Below are 10,731 nucleotides of genomic sequence, written 5' to 3'. Positions count from 1 at the left end.
GAGGGGCGGGGGCCGGCGTTCAGGGAGCCACAAGCTTATACAGTATCCGAGGTGGCTCTTCTGAGGAGTTTGCCAAGGACCCTCTAAAGAAAGCGCAAAAAACTTTGCAAGGAAAAAAAAAAGTCAGGATGAGAGAAAGAGAGTCTACTTCAGTGACCTCTCTTAGCCTTTTAATCTATTTAACATCCTAAGCCCACACTGATGTGTAGAAATAAGTAAATGGTACTCTTCAAGCCTTAAGAGCTCTTCAGCATCAAATATTTGCACTTACTCTTAGAGTTTTTCTCAAATAGCGCAAGACACATTCTCCTTGGACGAGCCGAGCTGTCTAAATATACCTACGCATTGTTATCGGCGGGAAATAGTTCGCTTCAAAGGGAGAACGCAATAACCTGAAATGTTTCATCTCTTGTTTTGCTTGGGACCCACTTGGACACTTTTCAGCTCTGTCTGCCCGGCCTCATTTCGGGGTTTGCCGGGTCAGGTTTCACCCCCGCCCGCCACAACTCGGCGTTGGGGCCAAGGGAGCGCTCTGCCCCACGGCACCCCAGACCCGCCGCCCCCCCGGGCGTGACGGCATGCTGTGACCCAGGGGTGGGTTTGCCTCTCGCCCCTCTGCACAGGCCGCCCTGCCGCCCCACGGTGCCCCCGGACAACCGGTAGCCTCGGGGTGCCAACCAGAGCCGCCTCTTCCCCGACGGCACCCATGGGGATGAGACGGGGCAGGCATTTCCTCGGGGATGCTGCACATCCCACGCGTGTGCTCCACCCGCAGAGGCGGTGAGGACCGCAGGGAGGTCCCGTAGCAGGTGACACTCCGTCCAGCGGCCAGCCTGTCTCCGTGGGCCCACGGGGTGAGACCGTGCCCGTCTTCGTGGGCCCTCAAGGGACGGCTGCGTGTGCCCGGTCGCCCCGTCTCTCCAGCTAAATCCACGGAAGCACTTCAGGGTCCCCACGGGCGTTTAAACGAATTTTCACGCTTCCAACAGGATGAAGAATAGAATCACAGAATCGCCTAGCGTGGAAGGGACCTTTAAGATCATCTAGTCCAACCATTAAAAAAAAACCACACACACCCCCAAAAACCCCCACCCAAACAAAAGACACACACCAACACTAAACCATATTCCTTTTAAAAGGATTTAAAATGAAAATGTTTGTTGGTTTCCGCGTTTTTCGCAGCGCGCTTTTCAGCCCGCTCGCCGACGGCCGCGTTGGCGGTTTGGTTGCGGCTCATGTGAGGAGGATGAGGAGGAGGGGAACCGGCCCTGACCCCCCTCCCACCAGCGGCCGGAGCTGGGCGAAGTGGGGGCGCGGTGGACGCCACCCTCCGCGGGACTGCGCGGCCGCGGCCACCCCGCCACCCGCCGCCACCTGAGCTGTGAGCGGGCTGCTGGCACGGAGCGGGGGATTTGAGGGAGAACCGCGGGGTTTCCAACCCGAGATGGGGCCGGACCCTTTTGGGATAGCCCGGGGCCGGCTCGGCTCGTCCCGTCGGGGCTCCCGCCGCGCTCTTGCCCGGCTCCCCTCCCCACCGCCCCTGCCGGGGGAGTCGGGCTGTTAAGAACACCTCCGACCACCTGAGAAAATACCAGCTTCTTCTCTCTCTCACTCTCTCGGTCTCTCTTTTTTTTTTTTTTTTTTTTTTTTTTTTTTGAATGGGCTCATTTATTGTGCTCAGTGGAGGATTGCAAAGCAGATTGACCAAATCGATGTATGTGGGGTGTGCAGAATTCGAGCGTTTTCCTCAAATAGTGGATTGTGTCTACACCTCGAGCGAGGGGAAAAAAAAAAAAAAGAAAATATTTACATGAATACAAGCGCCAGTTTGGCTCTGGTTCATGTATTCCCGGCTTTAAGGAGGAACTCTCCATAGCGCTGAGCCAGGCGAGCAGCGCTAACAGCCAGGAGTCCTCTCGCTGGGAGGTTCCAGGCTGTGTTGCGGGCTCAGGAAGTTTGCGGGGTTAGGTTAAATCGTTGGGATAAAAGCTACCGAGACAACACACCTCGCCAGGCTCACACCCACGGGTCGGCTGGTGACTGGAAACTGAGGCACGGAAAATGGGTGACTTGGCAAACATCACAAAAAAGCTTTTTCCAGAGCTGGCAAATGGACCCCTGAGCAACAGCTTCCTTTCTCTAGATTACTGGAATTTAATAATTTAATTTGTATACAATGTATCTGCGAGGGAGTTAAACTCAGTACTTTACCGAAAAGAAAACCTGACTTCACAGAATTCAATATGAGTTTTACAATTGGTTTGAAAACAGGCAGGATTCCACCTTTCTATAAAAACAAATAATCCTCTACTTTATTTGTTTTCAATAACGAACATTTCCATAATGTTACACTCTTTTCCTTCATCATCTCCTGAAAATAGTATCTTTCCCTCCAAACAACTAACTGGCTTTGAGCTTTGAATTTTGCTACAAGCTCTTCTTTGTCTTCTTGGTTTGCAGCTGACGTTCATTGTGGTACATTTTCGAATTATCGTGGAAATATTGTGGGCAATATTGTGGAAGGAGTGCAATGTATTTCCGTGTGTTGTATTTGTTTCTCTTTCCCGGTAGAATAATGTAATTTGCTTTTGGCTGTAGCTTTTTCTACTTCCTAATGCTTCCTAACAATCTACACCTTTTTCTATGGCTCCTTTATTTCCTCTTTCCGTGACTATTTCCCAGTCTAAGTACATACATACATCGACTTTAACCTATTAGAAACTTCAACAAACTTAAACTAAACTTCTTTCTTTCATGGTCAGTTTTAAAGATTCTTATTCTTCAGTGCACTAACTCCCATCCCTCTCAAATCACGACTCCCTCTGCTATCAGACTTCTTTTGGTTTTACAGATCTAATTAATTGAAAATAAATAATAATTATTAAATCTGATACGTGCAAAGCATGCTATCCAAGGCTTACACTTTCTCTGAAACCCTCAGTTTTCTATTCTGCATTTAAACAAGAGACTTTACTTCTTGGAGCAGGGATTACCCACAGCAGTGGAGGATTCAGGGTTGAGCTTTTCATTTGCTCTCTGTGATCATCCTGGAGGAATTATTTTGCAAATTGACTGCAAGCAAAGCAGCAAGGGACAAGCCCTCCCGGCTCTCTAAGTTGTTTTGGGATGATCTTGTGCAGAGCCAAACTGGCATGGACGTGAGGGGGGCTGCCCAGCTGCCTGGGCTTTCCTGCCCTTGTGCTCCTTGGAGCTCAGCTCTCAGGAATGGCTCAGGGGGTGAGGCTTTCGCTTCCCTGTTGGCACATTCCCCTTGGGCAAGCGGAAAATGGCCACTGGGGTTACCTGGGTCATGAAACTGCAGCAGTTTCTCTGTTACCAGCAGGCTGGAGTATGGGCTCTGCACCTACCACTGCTACAATGCCATTCACCTCCTCACCCCATGTTCATCCCACACTCCCCCCCTCATGGGACATACAGGGGGGCAATATCAAGTTCCAGACAAAGGGAAAGCGCTCTCCCTTGGGCCCGGATTGAGCTGCTGTAGCTGGAGTGTGGTGCCCATTTCCCTCCCTGCTATAACACATCTGTGCAAGATCACAGAATCACAGATGTGCAGGCTTAAAGGTGTAGGTGCCATCTCTGGAGCCCCGAGAGCAGCCAGTACCATCCATGACCTTGAAAGGGGTTGCTCTAGAGCAGAAGTAGTGACTTTGCCCCAGATACCCCTGGTGTTTAGGCACGAGCCTCCCCCCTTTATTCCAGTGGAAATTTGGAGCCTAAAGACTCTTGAGAGTCTGGCCCCAAAACTGAAGTGTGTGGTGCTAGGAACACAGCAAGAATGGTAAGACAAAAGTAAAGCCTTTAAGCAGTTGTTGAGACACTGCAGTAGAGGACAGGAGTGTCCCTGAGGGGTGCTGTCCTGTCACCAACACCATCACCTCCAAAAGATCTTCACAAAGGCAAGAAGCATTTTGTGCTTTGGACAGCTTACAAGAGTATATATTGGATTTCAATGTATAATTCTTTGTCCTACACTGTAATATATCAATTACATTTTTAAGTAGTTGTTAAATTCTGATAAATATCCTCTGTTGGTAAAATTATATTAAAATCTGATGCATGACCTCTACTAGAATAAAATTGGCACCCAAAATTTTAAACTTAAAAATGATCCTTTAATGATTTTCGTAAGGTATTATTTTCTTCCTGTGTGACGTGCCAAGTCACCAGGAGGTAACAGTGCTCTGGCTACATACACACTGACTGACTGGCTGTCACATATGCTGACTGGTGAGCAGGCTGCTGCCAAGCCAAATACTTGTTTCCTGTTGGTGAGACAATATTTTGGGCTTTTTCTCAAGCCACTAGATCTCACAAACCTCCTGGGATCATAATTGGTTCCGAGACTTCCGACCGCCTATCAAATTTGATCGAGTTTTTTTTTTTTGCAGATGGAAGGCAGAAAATAAGATTGTGTGAGTTTTGCATTTTGGGAGATCAAGCTAAAAAGGCACGTTTGTCTGTCAACCAAAAATGTTAAGAAAAAAGGTGTCTCATGGCTGTTTCTAGAATTGAAAGATTTGTCCCTGATACTGCAGGTAAAAAAGATATAAACACAGAAAGTCGCAATTGCCCTCCACAGCTTCTTGCCACTCTCAGGCTGAATTCTCCTTTCACTTACACACTGTTGACTACAGCTGCCTTTAAAATGTTGAGTAGAGTAACTCTGCTGACTTCAAGAGCATTCAGCTGGGTGAAGCAGCGCTGGCTCTGCCGTGCCACACAATAAGTGACAGAGAGGCTTGGGCTGCACAAGAAGTTACCACGAAAGAGTTTACAGGGGAAATAATCACTTCCAGTCTACAGCTTTTTCAGCTTCACTCTGGCATGATATTGAGCTGCTTTTTTCCCCCCCTATATATAGTCCATTAATTGTATAAAACACTGTCAAAAATTCTACAAAAATCCCCAAGATTGTGGGAACAGATATTTTGTAATGGACTCACTGCTAAACCAGCACTATTGAAAGCATCCGTGCTTCGGTCAGGACTGCTCTGTGTGTGCTTTTGTTCACTGAAGCTATTTAAACGGCCACAGTTCTTGAGGCAGATACGCTATGAATCATGTGTGGAAACAGCTGCTGCAAGAACATTTCAAAAGAAAAGTTATTTTGGGGTTTTACTCACCTGCAGACCTAGTGACATCACATTAAGTAGCAGCTTTCAAAATGTGACTGCTGAAGCTCCCATAAAAGATCCAGGAGCGATTTCTCATAAAGTTTTCAGCCAGGCAGCAACACTATTAAAAAAGGAAATAGTAATTTTTACTGGCTGGCAGCAATTAACAACAGGAAAATCCCATTTGCTTTCACACCACTTCAGCCCCACTTGCCGGCAGGCTCCTCTCCCAGCGCAGCTCCACGCCAGAGCTCAGCTGCTGAGCACACCACCCATTCCCTTTGAGAAGGTAATGTTTATGGATACTCACAGGCATACTTTTGGTGGGGTTTTTTTCTTTATTTTTATTTTTTATTTTGGGTAGACTTGTGTGATGGTTTAGAGCCATGTACTCCCCTGGAGAGCAGTTTGAAACCCTGCGGATGCAGAAGGAGGGCAGGGTCTGTGTCTGCCTCTCGTCCTACAAAAACAGCCAGCAAATCCCCAAGCAGGCTTGTCAGAGAAGGAGCTGGCTCAGGCATCAGGCAAATCCTGAACACACAGGCTACGTGGAAAAGGGAGGACAGAAAGCCAGGGGGCTGGAAGAACACACAATAACTAATAGTGAATAAATGACTGCTGACCCTCCCCATCCCTGCCCTCCTTTTCAAGCTGATCCCAGGGTAAGGTTGTACATCAGCTGTTTTCTTTATGAGTCTTCAGTCAGTTCCACACACAGTTTTAAACTCAGCTGAATCATCTTATAGCTTCTTTGGTAACTGATTGTGTGCTAACATTCTTCCCAAATTAAAATACTTGCAATTAATCTCAGTCCATCTTGTCTGTAATAATCTCTCAGCTTTTTGCAGGACAAGCACTAACCACTCAAAACACTGAGCAGTCAGTTCTTCTGTTAGAATGAGAGCAATTTAGTTTTCGGGTACTGCAGCTAAGCGAGAGCTCTCACTGAAATTCTCAAAGTTACGTTATTCTGCAAACCAGGTTTGGGAATACCCCTTTCCTGCCTCTGGTCTCGGGCATTGGATGAATATAAAAAACAGTTCCAAGATTTTCTCCCTCATATTGCAGTGCTTAAGCCTGCTAACAGGAAGGAAGAACAGTGGATGATTAATTTTAAAACAAAACATTCCTGCCAGCCCTCTGCAGCTAAATGGAAGTTGTGGTGACTGAGGCTTTTATGGAGAATATTTCAAAGTGAGATATATTTATCCCATGACAACACTCTATTACCATGACATTTTGTGGTATACCTTTAATAATGAGTAACCTTCGTATAATAGTTTTCATATGATGGAATTTGTTACATCAGTGAAACAAAGCTACTTTACTGTTTCTGGAGCAGACAGATTCCAATTTTTTTTTCTCTCTTTTTTTTTTTTTTTAATAATATGCTTTCTTTCCCTGTTCCTCATCCAGTCAGCGAAAACATCCATTGATTAACAATATAGTTAAAACTCCAGCTCATCAAAAAGATTTACAGAACTCTAAGGTAATGATTAATAATAATGGCTTTAGGAGGCTGACTTCTGTGAATTCTGATCTGTTGCCTTGATTTAGTAGGCATTTAAGGTTAAACAGTCAGCATAAGATTGCACGATCCATATTTAATTTGATAAATATTTTATGCTTCTTTACAGCAACAGCTGGTTTATTTTATGTATTTAATCAAAGAAGTGCTTTGTAAAGCTATTCTGTGCTCTGGACCATAATAAATGTTTTCTTTGGAGTAGGGAAAAGTTCGTCTGTGCTCACATAGTTACCCACCACAATTATGCACGCTGCCCTGCTGCACTGCCGGGGGAATTACATTTGCAAACAGAAACTAGAGACAGAATGGCAGAGGGGAAAAAGCAAATACTCTTCTTAGTGCCTCCTCTTGCAGACACGTCTCAAAACACTAAAGAGAAACGATTGAAAAAAAGGGTGTTAGCAATGATTCTTCAGAAACCACCATGATTTGCATCCAGCTAATGGCCGATGAGCACTACTGTGTCTGGCGTTTGGACTGTATCCGTGGGGAAGGTAGGGAGCCGGTGCTGTCAGGAGGCAGAGGGGCCACGTGCACAATGGCTGAAAGAGCGACCACCCAACGTGGCGCATTTCAGCATTGAAGATGCACAGAGACCTGTATCAGTTGACCTCAGCCTGTGACCAGCGGAGTAAAGAGTCATCAACTCAGAAAGGTAACTTGGGCTCTGCTTTTCAATGGCTTTGTAAATCAGCATAAGCACCTTATAACAAATGCAAAACTTTCTCAGTAACCAAGTGCAACTGAGATGGGATTGGGAGGCTGAGGGGTTCCTACGAGGAAACCTCAAGCAGCACACAGAATCCCAGCTGCTCTTTTTGTACAGTACTGTCTGAAATGTCACACAGCAAACAAGCCAGACTGCTAGGGAATACTGCAGAGCTCTAATGAAAATTGTGTATGTGCACCTTCTGATGGCTTGGGTCACCAGAATCTGCCTTCAGGAGTCCTGGAATGGAGCTGGAGAAACAGGGCAGAAGTCTCACTTGTATAGTGGCGGCAAGAGCATGTGTTTTAACTCCCACAAAAGCAGATCTTAAGCTTCCCTGGACCTAGAAAAGTATTTTGTGCCACTGGGTGTTCCCAGGCTACGTTTTCATACTTTAAATAAGTATTAGTCTTGGGATGCAGAGAAAAGATACTACTTCACTTAAATAATATTACAGTTTACTGTGCTTTTTGGTCCTCAGAGGGTTTTAATTTGTTTGGATATGACAGCTGTATTGCAGCTGCAGGCAGAATATTCTCTGTCTTTCTTTAGTGTCAACAGCAACATTTTTAGCAATTTCCTGTGCCGCCTTGTTTGGCTCTTTTATTTCTTCCAGCTTTTATTTTATGTAATTAATCTTTGTATGCAGAGTGTTTAGTTTGTGTTCTTCCTGCCTCATTTTTGATCCTCATATGCTCTGTTTGGTGTTTTACTTGTGCAGTAACTGCTACAGCAACATTTTCCCTTTTCCTCTTCCAGATCCAGAAACCCAGGCTCCAGAATGAGCCTATGACTAGCATGTGAAATGCATGTTGCATTTTGGGTACCCCACCCAGTGAATGGCAGCCTGGCTCGCTGCATCTTCAGGTTATTCTTCTCCAGCTCTAGCCCAATCGTTTGAGTTACACCAGCCTCAAATGTGATACAGAATCAGAGTCTGGATTTTTTAGTCCATCATGAAGATGTAAAACTCACTGGTGACCGTGATCTCTAATAGGCTTTATTAGTGTAAAATATTTGCATTTATGCAGGTCGTTTATGACAACTCAAACACACCACAAATCAATATTGACTAATAAGCCACTAGTACTCTTGGAAATAAACTTCAAAACAAAGCAGCTTTCCCCCACAGAAACAAAGAGAGAGAACTGAAGTACAGGTAGACCTATGAAATCCAGTGGGTACTGAGATTTTTTTACATAAGGCCAGATTCACAGTTTGTGTATATCTCTATAGCCCCATTGATTTTGTGAGCTGCACTGATTTCAACCAGTTAAATTGCTGGCCCTAGCTATTTTATTCCTTCCTTTACTGCCTTACCATGCCAGGCTTACAGAACAGACAGGAGAAATGAAGGCTTACAACACTTGAAAATGAGCTGAAATTTTGCAGTGCTGGTTAAGTGTTAACTGCTCGTCAAGGTTAACAATGTGTTTAGTGTGCACACATGAGGGAAATCTTAAACAAGTGGATTTACAGAAACAAGCCCTTGCTAGATTGAGAGTACAAAGGTCTATAGCTACAAGTTGGAAGATAATTGCTTGAAAATATTGCTATAAAAATAAACCATAAACCTCCATGACTAGCTTCAGATAATGTCATGGGAACAGGCTGTGTGCCAAGAAACAGCAGGGGAGGTAAGAGCCAGCGCTCGCTCCTCTGCGTCCAGCAGCACTCCAGCACAGACTGTCCACTCCCAGCCCGGCTGGATGCCCAAGTCAGGCTCATCTGGCCAGAAAATTGCATCATATAAATGGGAATAACAGAGAAGAGAACCAGGCACTACAGCATCTAGACTCTACCGAATCTTAGAAGGTTTGCGCTAAATAGAGATTCCATTCTTGGTTCAGGAACTTTCCTTGCTCCCTTTTAAATGTTTTTTCTTATTTCTCTTCTTCCCTTTGGTGCCATATGTAACCCCCCCACGGCACACAGTGCCAGTTACAGCTCATATAGTCTGCGATAATACAGGTCAATAACATTTTGTTGAAAAATCTGCCACGTTTGCCTATTCCTAAAGAGCTGTTTAAAAGATATGCTTGTCATCAAAAAGGTTTAAATACACTCGAGCTGGTGAAGGCAGCGTTTGTCTTGGCATTTTGGGCACCAAACCAGGAATAACAACATACTAAAGGCTGCAATCTGGGCACAGCCTGTACGGAGTTTGCCTCTGGAGTGTGTTGGCAGCAGGTTATGTCCCTTCAACCAGTGGAACGGATAGTGCCAGGGCTCCTGCTTTTTTCCTACCATCTTCTTGGTCTTTCCAAATTACTTACCACCCCCTTTTCTCTGAGAACACAGTAAACACCAAGTAAGCAGCATGGTTTCTGTGCCTGTGGGTTTGAACTTCTCTTCCTCTCTAGCTCTTTGCCTGGGACATAACCTGAGATGTATTTTAGCCTATTAAAAAAGAATCACTACAGTTAGCTTCCAGCACCAATATTTTAGAAGAGTTATATGGTTCAAAAGTATATATTTACATCAGAAACAATGTACTAAACTCACTGTAATCTTTGTTTAAGGTCACTACACAAGCAAATATTTTCAAAGTCAGTTTTTTTCAGATATAATACAAAACCCCATGGTATAATGTTGTCCCTAATCATGAGCTAATTATAATCGTATAGTAACAGATAACCTGGCTTCTAAGGTCCTTTTGTGAAATGATATCCTACAAACAAAAAAAGCTAGAAATGAACCTTTTTTGAAAGCTGAATTTCTTTCATGTTCATGTGATGTCAGGACTTGGGGCTTTAAAGGAGAAAATCAAATTACTATAAATCTGTGAGACTCCCCGACCCTACAAAGGCCTCATCCCTTTGCTCTGACAATATAAAATGCCTTTCCAGGGCATCTGCATTGTGTTTGTATCCACTTTAACTTACTTTGATGTTCATTGGCAAAGCGAGGCCCTCAGTTTAAATAACAATCTGCACTTCTATCTTTTACAGTAATACACATTCCAGCCTTGAAGAATAAACATTATTCAGGGGGATCGAATTAAAAGGCAGTAGAGAATCAGAAATATTGGCTGGGCTCAAAATGCCGTGAAAGACAGTGATTTTTAATGGGAATCTATAGTTTTAGGAAGGAAAAAGTTGGCTGAGATTTTTGAGCAACTTAGCTGTTTGATCCTGTTCAGAAAGACAGAAAGAGAAACTGAGCTGACAGGTGATTTTAAGGCCTCAAAAGCCATGTGTTGAGAAAAATACCAACCCTTCCTAGGTCTGCTGGCTTTAGCCTACAGCAGCAGCATTAAATCCTTCAGGGAATGAAGCTCACTGGTAGTTCTCTGATACCCAGTCCCATGGCAGGTGGCATGGAGGAGATAATCCAGTCTGACAGTGATGTAAAAC

The sequence above is a fragment of the Calidris pugnax genome, unplaced genomic scaffold (assembly GCF_001431845.1).
Source record: "Calidris pugnax isolate Ruff unplaced genomic scaffold, ASM143184v1 scaffold56, whole genome shotgun sequence".
Taxonomy (NCBI): Eukaryota; Metazoa; Chordata; class Aves; order Charadriiformes; family Scolopacidae; genus Calidris; species Calidris pugnax.
This window is presented reverse-complemented; position numbering follows the sequence as displayed.